This window comes from Chamaea fasciata, unplaced genomic scaffold (genome assembly GCF_029207755.1).
Source record: "Chamaea fasciata isolate MVZ Bird 193981 ecotype frontalis unplaced genomic scaffold, bChaFas1.0.hap1 SCAF_2, whole genome shotgun sequence".
Classification (NCBI taxonomy): domain Eukaryota; kingdom Metazoa; phylum Chordata; class Aves; order Passeriformes; family Sylviidae; genus Chamaea; species Chamaea fasciata.
In genome coordinates this window covers 88,950,094-88,974,348 of record NW_027094087.1, presented here as the reverse complement: position 1 = coordinate 88,974,348, position 24,255 = coordinate 88,950,094, and the positions used below count along the sequence as shown (strand labels likewise).

General features: G+C 43.6%; 1 protein-coding gene across 3 annotated transcripts in view; it reads right to left on the bottom strand.

Moving 5' to 3' along the window:
• The window catches only part of LIMS1 (LIM zinc finger domain containing 1), a 68,078-nt gene that overhangs the window by 39,693 nt on the left and 4,130 nt on the right, over positions 1-24,255 (bottom strand). The window contains exon 1 of one of the 3 annotated variants that reach the window (XM_066176684.1): positions 3,225-3,279. The exons of 1 other annotated variant lie outside the window; for it this stretch is intronic. The gene's annotated coding sequence lies outside the window, so the exon portion shown is untranslated. Of the gene's footprint in view, positions 1-477; positions 507-3,224; positions 3,280-24,255 lie in introns of those variants that run through there. One more of the 3 variants, XM_066176685.1, reaches the window with a different exon arrangement.

Here is a 24,255-nt window from a genome sequence, read left to right as displayed (position 1 = left end):
ATTTACAAATTTAAATTGGAATTTACAATTATTCTGTCACAGTGTCCCTCGGCAAGCGGCAAGCAGAAAAACCCATCAGCAATGGTGCATCTTCAAACCGACCATGAATCTTCTGTTTTGGGTGGGGACAAAATAGTGTCTCTAAAAACAACCCCAGTGAGCAAAGGATAAAAAACTACTGGAAATACCAGAATACCTCTGCATTTCCAGAACAACAAAGGACTTTGCTAAAAGCTCTGTTACCATGCTGCTTGCTGTTAGTAGTAATAAAACTCAGCAAGTAAAACTATTACTCATCCTCTTAACTCTATCTATCACCATTCCCGTGCATGGCTCCTGCTCCCAAGAATTTCCCTGTGAATGACTAAAAGTCCAAACAATTCATAGCCAGACTGTTGGCTCTGAAGGCAGCACAATGTGGACTCCAGCAGATGCCTCAGCCAGACCCTCAGCCCCAATGACCAGGTGGACACTTACTGTTAGCCTGCAGTCTCGCTGGCAGCACGTTCACAATGAGCAGCCTTTACCATATAAAGCTTCACATTTAATGTCCACTGTTTGCATGTTTTTCCCTGTGGTTATAACTGGTAGTTGTGATAAAATAAAAAAAAAAAAAAACTTAAGTGACTCAGTAAACCACTTCCTTCTTTGACCCTGTAAAAACTTGATACTGTAAAGAAGAGGATAAATTCATCAAAATTCACAGTTCAGCTCCACAAATAGTCACGCCAATTCTCCATCTCAAAACCACAAGGACAGAGAAGGAAGAAAAACTTCCACCACATAGGAAAGTCTAAAGCTTTCATTATACCATCGGTGTGTGGTACAGAAGTACAAAACCATAAGAACAGCAGGACAGCATCCCAGGTTCTTTTACAGGAAGAGCAACCCCTGGAATATCTCATGAGCAGCAAAGAGTCAAGCAGGGCCACTTTAACCAATCACAAGCATCTCTGTCAGTGCCATCTGGAGTGGGAAGACCGATCTCCCCACCTGCTGAGAAAGAGGAGTACCCTCTGATTTTCTGATTTTCTGAGATGATGGCAGATAGTGTCACACACTGCAAGTCTACTGCCATCTCTGACAATCTCAGCACTGGACAAGGACTAATTTGGGACAAAAAATAACCACCATCTCACAGAGCAGGTTAGGGTGGTCAACCTGCCCAGACAAATAAGAGTTATGTCTCTCTTGTATGGATAGAGACTAAAACTCAGTTTTCCTAAAGCAATCTGAATCCCTGGCACACCTCAAAGGCCTCAGGCAATCCTTTGCAGGTTAAAGCAGGAATACCCTTAAAATCAACATTTCCTTGCCAATTGCTACATAAATCTGTAACAAGTGGAGCCTGAAATCTCACTCACCACCAGTGACGAAGAAACGAGGCCACAACCTGATCTCTGCAGGGGACAAGGAGGATGTGCTGCAAGCAGAACTTGTCCCCATCTCTGTTTGTACAGCAGTATGGCTTCAGGCCTCGGTCCCCTGACTGCCTGTGTGCCCTCCTGAATGGTCAGACGGGAAAGTTTTCTTACCACCTGCTTTCACCATATACACAAAATAATGCTATGCCATACCAACAGAGCCTCATTTTCCATTTCCTTCATCATGTCTCTACGTCCTGCTTCTTCCTCCTATCTTCAGGCCACTTAACACTATCAGTAACCCTTTTCTTTGGACAAATTAACAATGCAAGTTATCTTTCCAAGCTGCTGTTTCCCATACTGTCACATAGCGCTTCCTCATTTGAACTCCTTATCTCTTCCTGCAAAGACCCTTCAAGTACAAAAGCGGCAGTAAAGTTTCATTAAACTTATCACTGGACAATTACCCTCCCAGGCGAAAGAATGCACTACAGCTTTGTCTCTCAAAGTAATGTGGCAAACGTCAAGGTAACAGCATTTTGTTCTTGAGGATGAAGAAAATCACAACAAACCAGTTGTACAGAATAAGAGGCCTTGGTTGCTACTGCAATTCATATTATTTAATGTATTGCTCATTTGCCAGCAGTTCCGCTTTTACAAAAAGGCAAGGACAGTTTGTTGATTCATGATAACTGTAAAAGCTGCAACACTTCATGGTTAATGTGAATAAGCATCCGTTAAAAGGGAACTAGGAAAACAAGCATTAACTCTTCAATTAACATTTTCAAGCATGTCTGAGCAATTCATTAACCAGTTGGCCTGGCTAAAACATGTTTTTCAGTTTTGCTCACATCACAATAGCTGGCTCTCTTTTATCACCAACTTGTTTTCCAAAAGAGCCGTGCTAAAAGAAAACTTGTGAACAAAATTCTGGCCAAGGAGAGCAGAACAAGACCAGCCCCAGAGAGACTATGCTCACAGGCACTGACAGATCATTGCAGACTGTGGTCACCCAGACCAGGCCCGATGGGAAGTGCAGGGCAGAGTCACACAAACAGCTCTAGACAAAGTCACACGGTTCAGCCAAGCCCATCAGCTGCTCCTGGCACCAGGGCTTCCTGCAAAAGGGGTCAGCAGATGTGGCTCTGCAGGGATCATGCAGCTCCTGAGGTAACAGAGTGGGGCTGGACCTGCACGAGGCACAGAATCAGACCAAAAAGTTTGTCTACAAGCGGAACTTAACTAGGAAAGGGAACCACTGGTTTATATCCACATTTCCACAGATGCAGAGTATTTTTCTTTGCTCCTCTAGCAGGCCAACATGAACTAGAACTGCAGAACACAGGTAGAGACAAATCCCCAGAGCTGCTCCAAGATGCTCAATACTGCAGCTTCTGGACAAGTCAGTGTCCTCTCTGCTTCAAGTAACAAGAGCCACCCTCTGCAAGGAGACCTTTGAGGGGCCTGCATTGCCAGGAGCTGGTGGAGAAGCCAGACAGTCACACCCTGCAGCTGTCTGCCTCATCACCCCCTGAAATCACCATCTCCGGGGCAAAACAAGCAGAAGGAAATATGCACTCATGCCTCAGCTGTTCCAGTTTGCCGAGGGTGTACACAAGAGATGGCTGACGACCTAGGAGCTCACTACCCAGTTCCTTTTTTCTCCTTCCGACGCTCTTCCTTCTCCTTCCCCACAGACTCCTTGCTCCCTCACCTTCAGCCCAGCTGCAAGCAGCTGCAGCCCATGTCTTCCTCTCTCAAGAGCTCTCTCCCCCAAAATGAGAGAAGACTGGGTTTGGGGGGGGTGAATTAGTGAATGCAGCTGCTATAGAGCAAAGTACCAGTGGGTGCCATACACACCATAAGGAAGGAAGGAAGATGCAGGAAGTATTCCTCCAGCTCAGCAGAAGTGAGATGTCCACTCACCAAGTTCCCGGACCCCGGCTGCAGCCGCCGCCGCCCCGCGGGCCGTGCCCGGGACCCGCGCCGCGGGGCGGCCCTGCCCGGCCGGGCCGCGCTGGCACCGGCAGGCGGAGCCCGAGAGCCGCGGCCGGGCCCGAGCAGCCGCCTCTCCGCACGGCCCCGTCCCGAAGGGCTCCCTCCCCGCCGACACCCCAGCCACCCCACACCGCCAGGCCGGAAAGGCGAAGCCTGCTCAAAAAACGGGGGAAAAAAAGGCCCCAAACGCCCCTGGGGTTCCCCTTGCAGTCCTTCTTGTCAGCGTCATCACAGCTGCCGTTCAAAGCAGAGCCCAGGCCACCAAATGCTAACAGCAAAACTATTTAAATCAGAGCCGGACCTCCAAGACAGACTGACTCAAGTTCAGGCAAATTACTTTTTTAAGTACAATTGCAGCCGTTCAAGTAAGAAATTTTTCACTACCACTAATGGTGGTGAAATGCTGGAACAGGTTGCCCATGGAGCTGGTAGCTGCCCTGATCCTGGAAAGATTCGAGGTCAGACTGGATGGGGCTCTGAGCAACCTGATGGAGTTGAAGATGTTCCTGCTCATTGCAGGGACATTGGACTAGATGGCCTCTCAACGTCCCTTCCACCCCAAATTCTATGATTCTATGAAATGGCACCAATTAAAACAGTCTGCTCTCAGCTGATGAGAGGACAGACAACCATTTGTCTTCTCTTAAACTCACTGCAATATTTAAACACAACTTTTTGAAAAGTTATTGCTACACCTGAGCCAGACGTGGAGTGATGCCCTAGGAGGAACCACACTGCTCAGTTGAGGGCCTCTTGCAAGGAAGTAATTGGAAACACCAGCCTCACCACTAGACACACTCTCCTTACCGCGTGTCCTCTCCTGGGATCAGTGGCAGAGCTGACTGGAGCAGGAGCAGACTGCAGGGACCCAAGTGCCAGCCACAAGCAGATGGCACACTTGGCACTGCAGGATTGGAGTTGCAGCAGCTGATCAGAAGTATTTGATGTTGGGAGCTGTCAAAAGCTTCCACTACTCTAAAATGCCTATGAGTAACAGGAGAAAGGTTTGACCTTTCCACAAGAGTACTGCTGTTAAGAAGTAAGACAACTTCCCAGCCTCCTCCTCCGCAGTGCCCATGACAGGGGAAGACACACAGGATGGCTACATAATGACCAGCACAACTGGATGGTTCCTTGCAGCTGATGTGCAGGGAGATGCACACACGCTGTTGCATGGACAGCACAGCCATGGGCCAAACTGACACAGTCATCAAAAGCATGTCAGGGCACAAGTCCCATTTCAGGATCACTGACTACAGCTACCTACATTGGTGTACCTGTCTTCTTTCTGACACAAGAGCACACTGGAGGAGGAAATGCTGCTTTAGAGAAAAAAGTGATTTTAATTCCTTGGTAGGGCTATCTTATCCCTTCTATTTCACTTATAGAGACTACAGATGCACTAAAATACCATCAAAATAGATTTACCATCCATGAATACAACCCTGTTCCTAGGTTTCAGTAAAGAAGCATGCACCAGCCAGTACATTTCCAATCTTCTCCAAGTGCTTTGTTGCTTTAACAAGGCCTCTCTGTTATCCTCCTCTGGCAGGACAACGACTCTCGGGCTTTTTCAGTGATAAATACAGAGTCTTTTCAAAATAATCTAGGTCAATCTTTCTGTGCATATTTAATGCACAGCGTTTCCAAAATAAGATTTGTTTTTCTTTGCAGGCACATCATAAAACATAAGGCATTTTAATAATCCTACAAATGGTCCAGCCCATGGTGATTTGAATTCTCTTTCTCTTTTAATTTCTTTTCATGAAATTTCAACTTCTTGATTGTGGAGCCTCTTTTCAGACTGCCAAGATAATTTTTAATTCACCTTCTGTATCCCTAACGGGTCCCTTCCAAGTCAAGGACATCCACAAACTTTGTAAGCCAACTTTCAGCAGCAGCATCCAAGTTATTAAATGCGAGTGGTAAAAGAGGGAATTCCTGCAAGGTGCGATCATGCAGGCTCTGTTTAGGGGAGGGGTCCTGTTAGTGGCTCTGTGTCAAAACATCAGTTCCTGTCCAAATGCTTTTCACACAGCTGCACACCTCCCTTCCAGCAATTTCACCTAGACTATTTCCAAACTGCAATACACTTCTCTTGAAACCAAGCACTGAGTCCAAACTAATACGCCTTGCAAGGGGATGATGAAGGAACAGGAGGAGGTATCATCATCACTTATGTGAATGGTCCACAACAACACGAGCGGCAAGAGTGGACAAGTGGATACACAGAGAGAATTTGCAAAGTTTGTGCTCCAACAAAGTCAATCACCGTTACTTGAATTCTAAAGCCTCTTTCTCATTTGCTTATGAAATTTTGTGCAAGACAACATCAGCAGATACACCTAATTTATTTCCTCCTTTCTGTTTATAAAGCATGCTCATCTGCCAGACCTGGAAAATCAGCTGCTTTGAAACAATTTTTTCTTAGAATCCATTAAAAGAGCCATTTTAATGCTGTATTATTCAGTAAGTGCTTATACACTGACTGTTAGTTGCACACATGACTTGTTAGGGTTCAAAATCAGGCTGACTGAGCTTTAATTTTCCAGCAGCCTGTTTTTGCCACCATTCTCAAATATAAATACTGTGGTCAATCTTCTGGATGTCTTCTGGGGCCTCTTACACGAGCTGAAAAAACAACCCTAATAGGCCTAACAGCAGTCTCTGAATCATCCAGTACTACTGTTGGCAAAACGTGCACAGTATTAAGCCAAAATATTAGAGAAATTGTCTCACACAATGTTTGACATTAATGTTACGAAAAGCATTCTTCCTCACCATTACTAATGTATATTATTATCTTTAAGGAATTAACAGGAACAGTGGCAGCCAAGGGAAAATAAACAACATGCAACCAGGAAGGTCATGCCTGTGGAATAGTACAAAAGGACCAAAAAGACAAATCTCTTGTAAGGAATTCTTTACACATTTCACCCTGGATCTGGCTCCATTCAGCTCCAGGGTTTCATTAATATTCTCCCTTTTCCCTGGGGTAATGTGAAAGAGGAAATGAGATAACGCCCAATCCGTCCTTGTTACAGCGCTGCAGCCCTTTGAACAGCACTCAGCAGTCACACTGACTAACACCATCGGTAGCTGCTTTCCTCCCAAACTGGCTGGCAGGGGCCCAGGGATCTCGCCTCCGAGGCGGGCTGCCACCAACCCCAGGCCAGCTGGCTGCCGGTGACCACCCTGCTTCCCTTCTGTCACACCTCCCTTCTGCTACTCACTGTTTCACCCATCATGAATCAGGAATATCAATTACTCCTTTCCTCCCAATGATACCAAGTAACTTGTGCTTGGCATTGTCTCACCAGGACATTGCAAGGGCTTGCCCCATCCCCCAGCCATCACAAAATGCAGGCAGTGGCTTGGCTTGTGTAGGAAGCCCTGCATCCATAGCACCAGCAGACATTAACTTCGTCCTTGAATCTCAGAGCCAACTCAGGATTCTCTGGATGAAGGATCAGCCAAGGTAATGTCTGTCTGGACTTGCCCACCTGGCCAGGGCTGAATCACAGGGCAGAAGAGAGAATTGGGGCATAAATGCCTGCCTCAACCTGAGTGAAAATGTACTGCAAAGACTGTATTTCATTCAAGCCCAGTTTGTTTAATGCTCAAACTAAGAAGCTGCACAGAATTATGTTATCTATGGCAATCCTCCACATAGCTAAGATCTTCTGGACTACTGATCAATTGTAGCACTAAAAAAAGTTCGTAAAGAAGTTTTACATTTAAGAATACTGTTAGAGGAATAAATGTAGGCATCAGCAGAGGGAAAAACAAGTTATTACATACCAGACCAGTGAAGATGAGCTCAGTGAAACAACTTAATTGTTTGGCGGGGAAAACACAGTGAGTCACCTTTTAAAATTTCAAGTTCTCAGTACAATCTCTCACAAGATTCTGAAGTACTTTCAAGACTCAGAAAGACTCTGCAGGCTCTCCTATTCAAAAACCACACCTATGAATAAGCGTCTTGATTATTGGACTTCCTTCACATTATTAGCTGGGTCCCAGTTTGAAGAAATGTGTGTTCCAACATGAAACTGCCTTCAAGTTTTTTACTACATACTGGTTGGCCTATTTGCATATTTCTCAAGAAACAGTTATCATTATCACCTATGTGTGGCACTGAACTTCCGTGCTCACCATTCGTCCTCCCACCTCACCCACCACGCTGCTCTCCTCTCCTGCTCTTCTCCCACTCTATTTTGGGAGATAGTGAAAATGAACAGTGTAAGGATCTGTAGAAGAATTCATCTACTCCAAGCAGAAGGATTTTATAAGGAACCAGAAATGTACGCAATGTTTCTTTGTGAAGGTCATAATAGCCTGAAGTACTTTTATTCAGTCAGCCTTCCTAGTCCACGTCTGCCTTGTGTATCACTGCAGTAAACATCAAGAACTACTCCACCCTCTCAGGTCAAGAGCAGTGAGGTCACTGATCTGCAGAAATCACCCTTGTATATCACCCAGCTCCCCTTCTGTCACCCAGAGGGATTGCCAGTTCCTGCACACCCTCCCCTCCTTCCTCAGCACTCTCCTCTTCCCTCACAAGTGACTTATCCAGGGACTTTCTGAACGGGTGCTTTTCCAGCAGCACAGCAGGAAGGTGCAGCACTGTGTGCAGCAACACAGAGGCACAAGTGTGTGCTCCCTTTTGTAAGGAGCAAAAAGATACCACTCAGAAAAAAAAACCAAAACAACTCATCTGTAACTATTCACCATAAAAATCTTGTCTTTGACCTTACAAACATAAACTCTGGCGCAACTACTACCAGGAACTGTGAAGAATTCCAGTTTGTAGGAAGTCAATGCACATAGTGTACATATTTTAAACCTCTTGGTATTAATTCTGCTTTATGTGACATTAGCTATGCAATAACCTTCCAAGCTGACATCAGCATTTTATTCTTTTTATTCCTGAAAAATATGGGCACTTTATAGCACAGTAGGAAAGTCTTATCTGCAATATAAACTAAGGTAATAATCCATTCTACTCACTGTAACAAAACCAATCATAAAGGGGAAACAATAATACTTTTACTATAAGTCACATTTGATCACCTTATTGTTTCGTACTAAATAAAAATTATAAATAATTAATTTAACATCAACAGTTTTTTTGCTTGCAATTCCACTTGTGTGGAATATTAGACATGCTGTAATTTCAGAATTGTATTCTTCCTGCAACTTTACCTGATTTTGCTTATTTTAGGTAGGAAGAAGGGGTTGTCAAAGCAGTCTGTCATTCTCCAGATGACCAACTACCTTACCTATCGGTCCTTCACCGGTACTTCCCTCTGCTGTGTACAGATGTGACTCTACAGTGTTTAAGCATCTCATGGTCCTTACACTCTTTGTCCTCAAGCACTCCTGTAAGACAAGGTGCTGTGGAACTCAGCTGGCAGCTCTGGAGCTGGGATGGAAGCAACACCACTTATGAAAGCCTTGGGAGCAGGAGACGGTGCAGCAGAGGGGACCAAATTCTGCTCTGGACTTGCATCCTTGCCTCAGACCACATGAAGTCTGGAGATACACTCTAGCGGAAAGGCAGCTTAGTTAAAGAGTAAAGAAATGGAGTAGTTTAACTTGATCAAAAGGGAAGGATTTCAGGGCTCTCAAGCAAAGCCATCAGAAGCAGCCCAGTCCCACCTCAACTTTAGATTTGCAGCCTGTTTGCTGGCTGGGCTGAGGGTCTCTGGCATTTAAGAGCCAGATTTGAAAGCACTGGCTGGGGACACAGCTAGACAGGGGATGTCCATCTGTCCCGCTCCTTCTCCTGTGTTTTTTACATTAGGCAGTCTGAAGAAGGGGACTTGCTTCCCCTGCACCAGCGGCCCCCTTGGGTGCTCCTGTGGTGGCCATCAGGACAAATTCATGTTCATAACTCCGCACAGAGTGAAGCTGCAAATTCACCTGAAGACTGTTCATCTGTCATGGGGAGCACGACCAGCGCTCCTGCAGCCCACCAGAGGCCATCCTCCAAAACACCTTGGCAGGCTCCTGCATTTTCATTTTTGGAGAGGGCAGGGAAGCATTTCTCTAAGAAAAAAGGAGTGGCAGGACAGAAGGAATCCAGGCCCAGAGGCGCAGTGGGGTGGGTCAGTGGGAACACTGCTCCATCTCCATATTTGCTACACTCTGCCAACCCTGACAATTATGGCTCTGCACTTGCCACCCCTTGGCCTCAGTCACCCCTCTGGCTGGCTGTGCCCCTTCCCCTTTCCCTCCCTTAACCGTCCACAGTAAACAGAGTATCAGAAACAGGCACTTCACTTCAGGAGAAGAAAACAGCTCTTTTGCCTGCACTGGGAAACCAGCCAGTTCCCATTCAAATCAAAGGGAAAGGATCACGTGGATGCATTTCAATTAACTGCACTGGTGAGGCAGGCTGCAATCAGGCTTCCCTTTTAGCCAGACCCCTTCATTTATGTCTTCTGTTGGGGAGGTAGTGGTGTATTCAGCCAAATTACCTGGTGGATTCATCTCATTACACCATATCTGAAAGCTTGGAGGAGGCTGTACTTGCAGAGGGCTGAATTTAGCAGGGCCATAATCTGGTGGCAAATAAAGGAAAAAAAGAAATCCATCTGCTAGAGCTGTGGTCTCCAAATTGTTTTGACTGCGTACTTCTATCAGTAAAAAAAAAAAAAATTAAGTTCGTATCCCCAGTACAGGTACATGTATTTATAAAATAAGTGCATGCAGTTCCAACATCACACAAGGAGACTGCAGGGGTTGAAGAGCTGGTTACAGTAACTGACATCTGCTCATGGGTATTGGCCATCAAACAGGCTCTTATGCCAGTACCACCATCAAATACTCCAGGGCGACCTTCAGGTAGCATCAGTCTCAGGAAGGAAAAAGAAAACAAAAGGAAATATAACCAAAAGAAAAACAGCACTAAGCCTATTGGGAGCAAGAGTGTGTGGTATTTCTCAAGTTTTTTCTTCCCTTAAAAGTAATTTTTAAAGCCTCTGTGGACACACACCCTTCTTGAAAGAATGTGAGGAAGGAGCACTCACAGAGATTCTAAAGTCAACCTAAATATGGATCACATATGTGTTATGCATATAAACAATCATGTTCAGATAAATAATTACTATCATGGTTTACCCTTAACAACCAGATAAAAACAGAGGTCTGAAGTCAGTACTAACCTGCAGTGGGTATTTGGCATATCATTTGTGCTTCCTCTGACAACGGGCATGCCCATTTCAATTTCTATTTACTTCTAACTGCTGTAAAAATAGCAAGTCATCAAGTAATGAAGCACATCGAATACTCAGCACATAAATAAGTAAAAAGATCAACAACATCAGGTGTGAGGTAAGGTACAGGTAATTTTTATTTGCATGGAAAACAGGGAAAACTTAGAAGAACGAGAGCAGTAACAGAACTAGCATTACAATTACATGCCTATTTTTCCCCCTAATTAATTCCCTTATGGTAAGTTACATGCTTACATCAATGATAGCAATAGATGAGTAAAATATAAGTCCTAGACAGAGATGTGCTTTAACCTGGAGCTTCCAAAGGCACTCAAAACTTAAGAACTGATTTGAAAATAGTGCTGTCATATAGCTCAAAAAAACCTGATACACATCTTTCAGAATAACCCTCACCACTCTCATTTGAGAATAAGACTTAGCAAAACAAATGGAAATCCCCAGATGTTGTGTCTAACAAGAAGTAAAAGTGAATTCTGTGTACTAGATATTCCAAATGAAAGAAGTTACTTGCAAAATTGACTTTCCTGCTTTCTAACTAATACAGATCTGCAAGGATGCCAAGCTATTTTGAACACAGCCCATAACAAAATTCATTCAGGACAGCAAAATGTGCCAGCTTAAACCACCTTTATTTTATTACCATTTTTAGATCATGGTAATGCCAGTAACATACAATTACAAATCTTGATGGATTAATAGTGTACCAAATTAAATTTGAAGTAGTTTGCTTGTCTATCACATTCCTTTTTTGGTAGCTCTGATCTGCTACTGAAAAACGAGGCATCAATCCAACATAAAGAATAAGCCTGAGGGGGGAAAAAAAGTTTTTGAATATTACTAAAAAAAAAAATCCAGTAGTTCTTTCGACAGAAAGAAAAAGAGGAAGAAAAGCATTTTCATCTGAAAGCACATATGGAAAAACAATTTGGATTCCTTCAGAATCAGGGGGTAAAAATGCAGAGGAAGTTTTAATTTAAAAAAAAAAACAAAACAAAACAGCTCACGACAAGCACACTCAGCAGGCAGGAGCTCAGCCATAGGAGTCCAGCTCCTCATGTCCCCACAGCATCTCCTGTGTGCCCTGCTCCCTGCCCCACTCCTGTGTCACCTGCTCTTGTTGACCCTGCTTTCGTAGGGAAGTTTGACAAAACGATCTCCAGATGTCCCTTCCAACCTTAAGAATTCCATGATTCTGTGATTTAAGGGACACATTCATTACTAACTTTTGACTTTCAAATTAAGGGGGGGGCAGTTACAGAAATGTGAAAAGACACTACCAATGTAACTACTTAAAATGAAACAAAAATAAAACAAACAAAAAAAAAGGGTGAAAACAAGAATTCAGTAAAAGATGGGATTTCAGGCATGTACTCTTATTTCAAATTTTATTTTTCAGGCTGGGCCTCTGGCTGTTCTTCTGTGCCACTTCAAGTTACTGAAAACTTCTTGCAGTCACTGCAGATGAAGCAGTTCAGATGAGATTTGCAGGGAATCTTCCCACAGGAGGAAGTGAGACAAAGGCAGCAATAGGTAGAGACAGTTTGGGTAGAAAAAGCTGAACAGTAAGAGAGGACTTCAGATGATGGATGGTGGGAGGGAGGGGAGGGCAATTACCATAACTGGTATTTTGGAAGCCACAGCCCATAATGGGAAACAATGGAGTTTCATCCTGTAAAGTCCAACATCCCACCAATATGTTCCAGATTTATTAGTGGTTAAGAGTAGATGCTTAAAAGAAAGCACAAGAATTCCAGTAAATGAATTCAAGACAGTAATAAAGCCAGAGATGATGACATACACCAGTATTATATGAAATACAATATGTGAAATGAAAGCGACACTCAGGGGAGCACCTCCAAAAAAATGGTTGGGGAAATGTTTCTGAACTTCTGCAGACATGAATGAGATCAGCTTCAGATGCTCAGTGGCTCCCAAAATAGGACTTGTAACCCAGTGCTTTCTCTTCCTGGGTTCATTATAGAAAAACAGCTTTTTAATTATTCAGATTGAAATAATCCTGAACTATTCTGTACCTAAAACTTGAAATTAAATCAGATTTTCTCAAAAAAATGCTCAAAGTGCTCAAAATTCCTTTAAATTCTGCTTTTTTTCGTGTCCATGACTTTCAGCCTATAAACGTCAAAAGATATTAAAAATAAAACTAAAAATTAAATCAGCCCTCAGTTTTAATCACTGGTGCCAAGAGCCATGGAACAGCAACTATATAGTGGAAGAGGCAAAAGGGAAGAAAGAGAAATGAAGATAAAATTTCCTTTTTGTCAGAACAGCCACAGGATTTCCCACTGAATTCTTTTCATCTAGGGATATCTTAATAAATGTATTTGTATACAGACGAAGTACAATTGAAATGCATGCTTTGTTAAATTTTAAGGAATTAAGACAGGCCAACCACACCAAGTGGCACATACCTACCCAAAGGGAGGGATGAATGTTACTGGGGGGGGGGGACACTGTGCTATGCTGCTGTCACCTTCTGGACAGGAGTTGGAAGAGAACCCTGCTTGTGGGCTCAAAGCAACAGCCTCTACTCAGGGAGGAGGTTGCATTATCTTCAAGCCAATCATTAATGTATGCTTCAACTGCTCAAAGGAACCTTCCCAAACACAGAATTATCAGTCCAATCAACCTGGAAGTCAGAGTATAAAAACAAAGGATTCGTAAACCAGATACCACTAAGGAACAACAGGGGCTGTTTTTCCCTCATAAAGTAGGAGATGAAATGCCAGTTCAAGAGCGACTCATTGCTGATATTCTTGGGAGCAATACATTTGGGAAAGCAAAGGCTTCATTTGTTTTGTTTGCTTTGGTTGTGTGTGTTTGTTTTTGAGCTTTCTTTTTCCCAAAGAAACAACAACAAATCTGTATACCTGGCTTGCTCTCAGACCTTCAGCAAGTTGCCATCCCCTTGAAATCACAGTTCAGAGACACAGTTTACACACAGTCTGTTTCACAGCTTCCTGGGTGGGTTCAAACATGCTGCAGCAGGATGATGCTGAGTACCAATCCACTAGAAACTCTACCCTGACCTGACATTTAAAAAAAAAGTTATGGCAGGTAACCTGTCCTGCTATAAAACATACCACCATGAAGTTACTTTTAGTCTTCCAACAGCTGGCATAAATTGTGTGCTCTGCCCAATTAAACACAGACATCATTTATTTGTGCCTGTGTCTGACCGTATTTGTCCCACCAAGTGGCATCATACGCAAGTGTAAGCCCAGCCCCAAGCTGCACTTAAACTTATCAGTGTGCCCTGGAAAACTACCAACATTTTCATCTGTCAGAAAGTGGGATAGGAATCAGAGTTCCTTATAGTCCAAATGAAATCTGCCAGTATTGTCAACTGGAATAAAATATATCTAAAAATGCTAGCCCCTTCAAAAAAGCCCATTGTAGCAGAATTATCCTTCTCATTTTATTGGCTTTTAGCAATCATTGTAATTATAGCACTCACTCTCCCTTCCCTTTGACTTTTGGGATGCTGCAATGGGAATGCTGCAGCGTGAAAGCAAAAGTAGTCCAATCATCTGTTTAATGTCACATTTACTTGATACTGCAAGGGCAGCAAATCTGTTCTAACAAACACTGTGACTTTTCCAGAAGCATTTATAAAGGGGATAATAATAGGTAGCTCTGAGCAGCTCAACCAAGTGCTCAGCACGCAGCGGAAATCACCAGCTTATATTAACTAGAAATGAAATGAAACAAAACACCACCACCCCCCCCCCCACAAAAAAAAAAACCAAATCCACACCACAAAAAACAACAACAACCAAAAAAAAAAAACCAAACAAAAAAACCCCCAAAAAAACCCAACCAAAACCACTCACAGAGACTGTGGTTTCTGCAACTTAATGGATAAATCATTACAACTGTCCAAAATCAAATCTAGTCCATAGGGAAGAGGGGTATGATACCAAATTAACAGCAATATCATTAAACCCCAATGTGTTGTTCTTAATGTCACTGAAAAATACTTGTATAATGCCAACTAAGGCAAGAAACATCGAGCAAGCAGTATAAATTTTTAGAAATCACCTTAGAAACCACAGTGACTTAGATATTATCTCCACCTTCCTTCTTTACCTCTTCAGTACCGAACTGCCTGGGCATAGGCGATTCAGAGCCTATGCTTGTGGGATATATCATAGGTTATTAAAATCCTCTTGACCAAGCTGATGCATAAATGTCAACTTCCCTGCTGCTCTTTTATTCACGTGTATCATTGACTAACCACTGCTACAAGGCACAGCACTTCTCCCTTGCTCTCTCATTCCTGAATGGGTGTTCTCACTTTGTCAAAATTTAACTAGTGCAGAACACCACCAGCCTCAGAGATCCCCTGGTCTCACCCCTGCCAGAGGCAGAGCCTGGCTCTCAGGCAGGTCACCAGGAGCCCACAATCCACTGTTCCACGGACACCAAACCCACTCCAACCCCTACCCACCTGCAGCAGTAACTCCACTGCCAACCCAGAGCTCAGCTCCCTTTCTTGACCACAACTCACTGCCTGTAAAATTCACTCCTCAGAGGGGTGTGACTGAGGACTCACAAAAGTCCCCCTGAACAGGAACCTCCTCCTTGCTTACCCATCCATAACCACTTTGTTGGCACCAAAGAACAACATGCAGGCCACCATCAAGCGGCTACTGGGCTAAAAATGTGAATTAAATTACACCAGTTAGCAGTTAATACACAATATCTTAACACTCCACTGCATAAGACTGAAACCAGACTGTCATTTGGGCTCTGCCCGTATGAGCAAGCAGACCTGCGGTGACAGTGACCTGCTCTGCTTTTCCGATTTTTGTTTTCTTTCACACTTTTACATTTGCATGGCCATTTGCCAAACTATGAGAACAACCTACCTGCAGCAAAAAAAAGGCATCACAGAGATCTGCTGAAAAACACTGTAAGTAAAACTACAGGGTAATATATATAAATATATACAGTGTACAATGATAATTTTTTAAATTAAATTCAGGTCATGTGTATTTAAAAAAAAGCTGAAACAGCCTTAGTATTTATAAGAACAAGATATAAAGGATACAAAATATACTTTGCTAGGTATCAAATCCAGTGTATGACAACTTCAGCTGAAGGCATTTATCTATAGGCACAGGGACGTGACACTGGCCAGGCATACTGGACCCCTCTGTCTAATAACCAGCTGCTCTTCTTTAAATATGAGAAATCAGAGATTAGGAAAATATCCTCCTCTTATGAGGCTGACCTTACTGCACCATCCATACAGAGCTAATTCAGAACAGTGGTGGTTTTGTCCCTATACCTCAGACAAAGCAGCAAGGTTTCAAAGCTGACACAACTAGTTTCCAAGTATTAGCAGGTATTTTGTCTTATTGGGCCATTGATGTTCCACTTATGGACTCTTAAGACTAAATCAAGCCCTATTAAAGAGGGCAGTGGAATTTCAACTGGCTTTGAGGAAAATTGTTTAAGACTTGCTGTCTTAACTGTATTACTTTAACTAACCTCTAGAATTTGCATGTTATCAGAAACATTAAACAGTGAGGGGTCAAACACACGGTCCTTTCTTCATCCCCAGCAACACGCTGAAGAGAATCAAACTGGTACAGAATTCTCCGTTTATATGCATACAGTCTTGAGGAATTGTCACAAAGCTTCATTAATCTATTTCTATCGAAGTCAATAACACACCCCAGCAGATTTAAAACTTGATTGTGAGTAAGGCGTCATGCAGGCAGTAACTATGCAGAGAGCTCTAGCAAAGCAAGCAGTAGCACCCTGGCCAGCTAGCTAGAACTGAGTTCAGTTTGGCTCTTCATAACTACTGAATGAGCCAACAAACCCTGACTTCAGCAGTTTCCTCTCCTCTCCCCCCGTACGTAAGTTATGAGTGCAATAGGTTCACAGCACAGCACCCGTGATGAAGAGAAAGCCCCTGTTGCAGTGTGGGTTGATGAAGCACTGAAGACGTGTGTCCTCTGTAAAAGCGCACGTTTTATAGCACAGAAAATGCATTATTTACAGAAGCAAAGAAACAGGATACACCTGAGCTATTAGGAGATCAAACATCATAGTATGCCATGATAAGGTAATAAAAAATGATAAGGTAGGTAAGAAGAAAACTCTTTTGGTTCTGAGAAAAGACAGGAGAGGCAGAATTACCACCTGGTGAGGTGGCCAGGAGGGTTCCCACACCCATTATACTATGCAAGCAGCCAACTACTGCCTTATGTTTGGATGCTCCCAGACGCTGCTACTTGTTTCCCTCAACTCCTTTGTCACTTAAATGGAGCAAACTTCTCATGTTTGTACAAAGCCCATGAGGACAGACATGGCAGGACAGTCTGTAACCTTTACCACCCATTGAGGAACATTTGGGACACCTCCCCTGGCTGAACTGTGCCATGCCACACCACCAGCTTCTCCTCCAGTACTCAGCATCCTAACGAGGGGCAGGTGCAACTTCCCCGCATCCAGGACAAAAATGTCAAATGACCATTTGTGGAGGAGACAGGCAGAACCAAAGCACCCCTTGCCACAGTGCTTTTGGTGCCACACCATCATCTGCCGAGGGTTTAAAATTTTAATTCCTGATGATGCATTTCTTGCCTTGGAGGAAAGACTTCAGAAGTGTTTGTTTATATGCCTGACCAGGCAACTGCTGATAATAATTTAGAGACAACACCAATTATAACACCTGCTTGTACACAATGAACAGAATTAAAAATTTATGGCAGAATCACTTACAAAAAAAACAAACTGTATTTTCTCTTGCCACTCTTCTTACCTGTGTGGTTGGCTTGAATATTTTACATGCCATACAGACGCATGTTACAAAAAAAGCTTATAAAGAGAATACACAACACAGATACACTCAACCCTCACATAAGCCACGAACTGTGGGGGTAAACCCAGTCCTGGTAACTGAGGACATGTTTTGTACTTGAGTTCTTGGCTTCAAGAACTTGGTTTAAATTAAAATTTAAAACTCAAAACGTGACCTGAGTGAACTCAGGAATTTAACTTAAGGGCTCTGCATGAGCAGGACTGTATTGTCTTCAGACTAAATAAACTAATTTGATTATTTTTACTTAGATACATTTCACTATCTATCAATTTCTGAAAAGCAAGTATGTCCTTTTTAAACATTTTTAATGTTCACTTTAAGATAAGAATACTTGAAACAAATATGATTTCCTTGTCCTCCCTGACTTCTCTTAATATCATAAGGAAAAAAGCGTAGGAAAAAGTTTTCAGTAAACGCAATTCTGCTAACGCCCAGTTAATGCAATTCTGTTAATGCCCTTGCAACACTTCCACTCAACCACCAATTCAGCATCAAAAGATGAAATATTGGATACTGACAGCACCAACGCTTTTACCTTATTAAACTTTAAATCAACATGAAATTTATATGAGATCTCCGTGGTAGAAAAAAAGTAGGTTTTTAAACTATGGATTTCTTTACAATTAATTCAGGTAGACCCAGCTTTCCTTGCATCTACAAAAGCAGCTCCAAGAACATTACTATTTAAACCATGAACACAGAGCCAGTATTTATTCTTATCCAGTTTGAAAAATCTTTTGACTTGGAACTAAGACCCTGCTCATTTTGCATTTGCTTTCATGACAAAGGATTAATGATAGGTTAAAAAATCTGGACTCAGCAGCTTTTCACTATATTCCCCTCCTACTGTGGCAGGGACAACTAGCAAATACCTGGCAATGCAAACCAAGGAAGGAACATTACTCAATACGTAAGAGAAAAATCCTCTGCTTGACATTCGTACCACCAACACCCTTCATGCTTACACATGCTGAACACTACAAGACAGCTTTCAGTGGTGCAGTTCCTCCTCTGGGAGAACAGAGCCCTTTTTCCCACAGAAAACCTCCCACACCACATTACCACCACCTCAGCCTCCCTAGTGATGGCTGTGACAGCTGCAGCTGCTCCACTGGGCACACAGCGACTGAGATCCCAGCATCTGCCCCATCCCACCCCTTCTGTGAATTCTGGTGCTTGTTTTTGTACATGCATGGAAGGAACACTGCTGTACATTTTTAACTGTGTGCTATTGGACTTAACAAGAAAATCCGTGATTGAAAACAAGTCACTACACAGCTAAACATTACCAAAGTCCATCAGGTACAAATTATAAGACCACTCTTACCTCAGATGACACAAAATACACATTATTATGTAATTCTGCCTTCATTGGGAATCTGTCCAGCCTGAAACTGCCTTGAAAAGACACCAGTATCACGCAATGACATTAAACTTCTTGAATGTCTCTTTCAAGTACAAGCGGACAAAGCTATTCATAAATTAATAAACAGCCCAAGGTGAGCAGAAAGATTTCTCATGAAACCTGAGCAGTAATGCAATATTACTGTTCCTGGATCCTTTGGCATTTTATCATGCGCTAGTAATTCTCCCAAGGGTGATGTCAAGGATCCTCTTAACTGTACTGTTTGCCCATCTCTGCAGGGTAAGGATAAAAATATTGATTTTCACATTTGTGACTCAGATGCAATTTGACACAAGAAGTCCAAATTATTTCCCCCTTGCAGAGCACCAGCAATCACAAGCACAGAGAGCTCCACTCCCATCAAAATGAAGCAGCCTTGTTAAGACATGACACTGAAAACAGCGCTGCATTTGCTCCATACTTTTCAAAATGAAGGTCTGGTCCAGCAGCAGATTTTAATGCAGGCTACGGAGGGGATAATAGAATGGTTTGGGTTGGAAGCGAGGTCTCCCTTGGGCAGGGACATCTTCACCTCGATGGGATGGGTCTAAAGAGCAGCAGCTACAGGGTGAGATGTGCCTCCAGTATGTCTTGTAGTCAAGATGGCCATACACTCAGAGTGCTTCAATAAAAACTTCAGAAGGCTTCAAGTATCAGCACCTCGTTATCTAGACATCTTTCATATCTTTTCATATCCCCACAGCTCTGGCTCTTTCTCTCCTTCTCTTTTCCTTCCGCAGCCCCTGCTCGCTACATCCTGTCCCTGGCACAGCTGCCTAACCCCGTCTGTCCCCCATACAGCGGCGTACCTGACCTGACTTGTCCCTCACACAACCTCCTGTCCCTGCCTCTTGACAGCACGGCCAGCAGACTCCAAGTGACTCGCTGCCAACTAACTCACTCTTTTATCACACCCAGCTGTGAGGGCAAGGCTGTTCCCACTCTTTGGTAATTAACACAGCTGAAGTATATCAGAGGCAGGATTGCCTTTAGCACTACCTCTATCTGTCTTCCCACAGGTATGAGCTGACACCAGGGAGCATCCCACCTTGCCATGAGAACCCTGACACATGGAACACTCCACCACCCCTGAAAACCCTCAGATCCTCTCCAGTCCTGATGGAGCAAAGTTTAGTAACTCCTATCCTGCATGTAATAATAAGGAGAAGGTGGCTTTCAGTCTTGGACAAAGTTGGGAAATTTTGACCTTTAGGCTTACACCATGCGTAGCCACCATCAATATTCCAGCCCTCCTCCCTCACTTCATCTGACTGCAAAGCACAACTCATTTCTCCACCACCCAAAGCTAAGCCCCACATGGTGACCAGACAACCCTGTGCCAGTGCCTGAAGACATAGAGCTTCCAGCATGGCATTAAGTGAGGCTGTATGAAGCCATTTCAGAAGGGACATCACGTGAGCAGGATGCCCATGGAGAAGGGGAGCCTTTTCACTTTGAAAAGAGAGAAATTGTAACTGTGAGAGAATGCAACAGAGGGGGGTTAATCCCAGGGCTGGGAGCCCTTCAGATCCCACCCACTACCCCCTGAGACTGTCCTGGCTCTGTGAGTTTCTTGTGTTTCTTTTTTTTTTTTCCTTAATGTGAACCCGAAACATTTCTTCAGTGTTTGAATGAGCAGGAAATCAGCCAAACGAATAACACCCTTTAGATTATTTCAAACTGGCCTTTAGATTGTTTCAAACAATTAACAATAAACTGCTGTTCTCTGACATAATTATAGAAATCACACTTCTTTGATGCACAATAGCAAATGAGCCCACTAAAGGGGCAAAAGGAGGTAGAATTTTTTTATTTTTCTGGGAGATAAGTACTTTTCTAAATAACACCTACCCTGAGGATCATATTTATACAACTACTTCAACAAACAAGACTTCTGAAAGTCCGCTATAATCCATTAACGAGAAAAGATCAAAGAAACTAACAGGAAGGCCAGGATGCAATGAAAATATTTGATCAGTGAGTGGTTTTCTATCCAAGCCATAAACTCAAGGGCATTTCAGTGGAAGCTGTGGGAGGAGAAGCTGCTGTGAACACCTGGAGGTTATGTGGTCATGGCAGATGGAGCCCTTTAGGGGAATCCTCACACCCCACTGATGCCATCCCCACATCCCTCCCTGCACAGGGCACCAACAGTGCCTACCATCCCTGGCTTCCCATCACTTTCAGTGCAGCTATGTTAAACAACCAAGGGTGGAAATCTTACTCCTCCTAAATCCCATCACCTCCCCCACTAAAGTTAAATATTTGGCCTTTGCTTAAACTAAATGGATTTTTGTTTTTCCTTTCAGAGCGGTCTCACGATCTCCCTGTGACCCCGGTGGGAGGACAGAGGGAGGCAGGGAGACCCCACCATGCACTCAGAACACTACCAGAACCCAGTGAGTGTCAGCCCACTCAGTAGTAAAGATGGGTGTAATAAGCTTTTAAATACTTCCTTTCTCCTTATTTTTTAAATAAAAAAGAGCAAGGGAAAAGCTACTGGTATTTTCTGATTTTCCTCTTCACACTTTATTTTTAAAAATACATATGTAGCAAATACTAAAGAACTAAATGTTTGGATGCAACTCAAGGTAAACAGTAACTTTGATAGTTTAAATTTTGCAAAAAAACCCAGCAAATTCTCACTCTCTTGAGAGGCTTTACTCTTACTTATCTGTATTTTCCCTAGGTTATCAGCATATTTCCTTTTGCTTTTCTGAGAGCAATATACATGTCCTTGTAACAAGAGAAGTATGGGAAATTCTGGAAACATCCAACTTTGTATAAACACTTAAAGCTTAGACACTCTAATACAAAACAAGTACCTCTCTGAAACAAACATCTCCAGATGTTTTCACATATTTTTATATATAGATAGATATATATATAAGATGTGACTCAGGCACGGAAAGCCAAAAGAATGTTCTCATTTCCTGAGACTGGCTAACAAAAAGGAAAAAAAATGTGAACGAAGGAACAAAGATTCAAAAGTCAGCTTTTCCTTAACAGCAGCAGCTTTAAAATGCTCCACTTCAAATCCTTTTTCATATCATCAGAATACTGCCTCTCTCTTGCAACTGCATAGATTCACAAAAGGAAACACAGAAAGGAGAAAAAATGTTTTCTGGGTTGTTTAAAGTACTACAGAAATGTCTCATTAGAGAAGTGCCTGTCCTTGTTTCAGTTCCAGTGAAGCTCATTGACACCTCCCAACAAGCCCCCCTCCCACAGCCTGCCTTGTCTCCAGGGCACAGTGGTTGAGAAAAAGCCAGCAGCCACGTGTGCTGTGGCTGCCCCACAGCTCTGTCTCTGCATGGCAGGACTCAGCCTGCAAGAGCTCACAGCATATTTTGCTCCGTTTTTTTCGCCCCACAGTACAAGTGGGTCCAAACAGCATACATACTCTGGGACCTGAAAGCAATGAGTGAAGAAAGCCCATGGGCATTTCCAGATCATGAAGTCTTGTCATACCAACAAATATCAGGTAGATCTAAACAGGCATCAAGATGTGTCACTATTCTCTGTGCCCTTTCTAACCATAAACTACGTGTCAGGGGGGCAGGACACGGGATTTCCTTCCTCTGAATCCTTTGAAGGTGAATGTCTGCAAACCAACTCTGTGAGAACTATGACAAAACCAGTGCCAGTGTGGTTTCCCTTCAGACAGGGCAGTAGGAAGGGACAACAAGCTGCAGAGAGAACACACTCAAGTGCACTTTCCAAAACAAAACGCAAAATTGCCCAGACAATCCTTCCCCAACAGCCTACAGGAAGGTAGGTGATCCCTCTTCCAGTGCAACAGAGCATGGACTCCCAACCCTGACACCGCACCCAGGGCAGCCACAAGCAGTCTCCAGACCCAACCCAGACCACCACCAAACACTGCTCCCTCCTTCTACAAATCCCCAACACCTTGTCACAGAACTCCACTTTCCACACACTCTGCACAAATCCTCACTTCTGCTGAAAGGGGTATTGCCACCTTTCCCAAGTTCTTTCCCACAGACATTACTGCCACCTACAAGATCAAGGAACTGATCCACTCCATTTTAAATCTACTTATCTACCAATCTCCCTCACCACAGGTTTTCAGCTGGCTCAGGTCCCTGGTGCTGGCACAAGAGGTGTTGGGGGACAGGAATGTGTGGGCCACCCCAGGCATGGGGCTGTAGCACAACCACATGCTTAATTAAAACGTCTCTGCAATCACCACTGCCTGTGGGAAGAGCAGATAGTCCGTCCTGAATCCTAACACCGGCCAGGGCTGGCCATTGCCAAGTGAATCTCAGCCCACTTACAGCAGACACTAGCAAAAGTAAGTTACTTAATACAGCACAAATGTCGGTCTCTCTGCCACGAAACACAAGTCTGTCCGGCTACCAACACTGTTCAGAAGAGCAGGGTGGTCATACCCAAAGCTCAGCAATACGTGCCTATTCGCAAGCATTTCCTCACGAAAACCAGAGAGTTTTGCAAGCAGAGGCTGCTGTGCCAATTCAGCCCCGAATCCACAGGGGTGCCTTCCCCAGGCAGTGTCGGTGGCATCCCCTGCTCCGCTTGCCAAGCATATTTTTCATTCCCAAATCAGGGGTGGAGTGTGCCAGGAGACACCAAAGGAGGACTCGGGGATGCTGTGGTTCTGCAAGACAGGAGGCTGACAGCCAGTTCCTTGCCCCAGCCAGGCAGCGCCCAGCCCTGGCGGGGACAGCCAGGCCATCACAAAAGAGTCCTCGCAAAGTACTGAGGCCCCTTTTTTCCCTCCCAGGGTTTGAAACTAATTCTCTGCGGGGTTCTCTCTCCCCACATCAATCCCACAGCTGCTGCCTGTCAGTGTGGGGTCTAGACTGAAGCCACTTTGCCATGTTGTTGCCTCCCAAATATTTGCTGGCGTTACTGCATTGCTTTGCTGTGGTCTTTCCCTTCTAATTTTGAGCACTCCGTGCTGCTCTGGCCACCCAGGAAATGTTCATAAAGTCATTACAATGTCTTAGCTCCCCAGATGATCCACATCAATTCCCCACCCATGACACGAACAACATAAAACCCTCCTGGTTTTAACTCTACTGTCCACAGCAGTTTAGGTTTTACTCAGACAACAGCCCATCCACCAGTGTGTTCTCAGTTCTTCAAACTATTTAATGCAAGCATCTGAAACAACCCTAAATCCACGTGACCAAGGACCAACCTCCTTACTGAATTCTACAGAAGTGGCTGGTGAGGCTTTTTTCATAAATCAAAAAGTGATGAAAAGAAGGATCATCCAAGCTGGAATTCAAGAACTTCTTATTTAACATATAAAGAAAAGCAATCAATATGAAAAATACAGAGCATAAAACCTCCTCCTGAGTGCCAACCATGTTGTAATGCTATTTTTCATGCACTCTAGGGTGC